The sequence below is a fragment of the Fragaria vesca genome, linkage group LG2, assembly GCF_000184155.1.
Source record: "Fragaria vesca subsp. vesca linkage group LG2, FraVesHawaii_1.0, whole genome shotgun sequence".
NCBI classification, from domain to species: Eukaryota; Viridiplantae; Streptophyta; class Magnoliopsida; order Rosales; family Rosaceae; genus Fragaria; species Fragaria vesca.
The window spans coordinates 19,613,657-19,614,412 of NC_020492.1; positions in this window are offsets into that span (position 1 = coordinate 19,613,657).

Below are 756 nucleotides of genomic sequence, written 5' to 3' on the forward strand. Positions count from 1 at the left end.
TTGAAAATGAGTTACTGCCATTACATTGGCGTTGCGTGGGCGCATAGCTACACTTAGCTTTACAACTTTTCATAGCGAATGAGATGTCAAGTCTTTCGTATTGTGTTGAGTACATTGATGCGTCTAATTGTACTTAGATGGGAACTCCATCTCTTAACACATATTTGTCATCTTGCTTTAGACAAAACAACGGATCTCTCTTTAGAGCAAAGACCTTGACTAATCATGGGAGTATATGTAGGCCTCACTAGTTATAGAGCGCCTAAGCCGATTGATGGAAAATCATCATCAATACAGTCATCGAGTGCCTTATCGAGACCATGTCTTCCCAAGATCTTTTTCTTCAGATGTTGATACATATTGGCATCTCTTGATCCATCAAGAGTCCATGTAAATCCGGAATGAACACGCAAAGGCATAATTCACCATATCCCTTCCAAATCAAGTAGAGTTTATGTGCGTTTCAATACATTTAGCAAACGCATGCTCCTGTGGTTTGGAGCCACTTGATTCGGATGAATGAAGTCCGTTTAAGATCTTCATGTATATCTCTGATCCCATAGAGATGTTATTATGACCACATTCATAGGCTGCTTGTTCAGTTATTCGGAAACTACCAAACTGACAAAGTAGTGGAGTTCAATGACATCCATTACGAGAGCATATCTCATCGTAGTTGATCCCAGTGCGTGTTAGTGAAAGACCTTGCGCCATAAGGTGAGTCTAAGCTCTTACTCTCACTACGCTATCTAACAA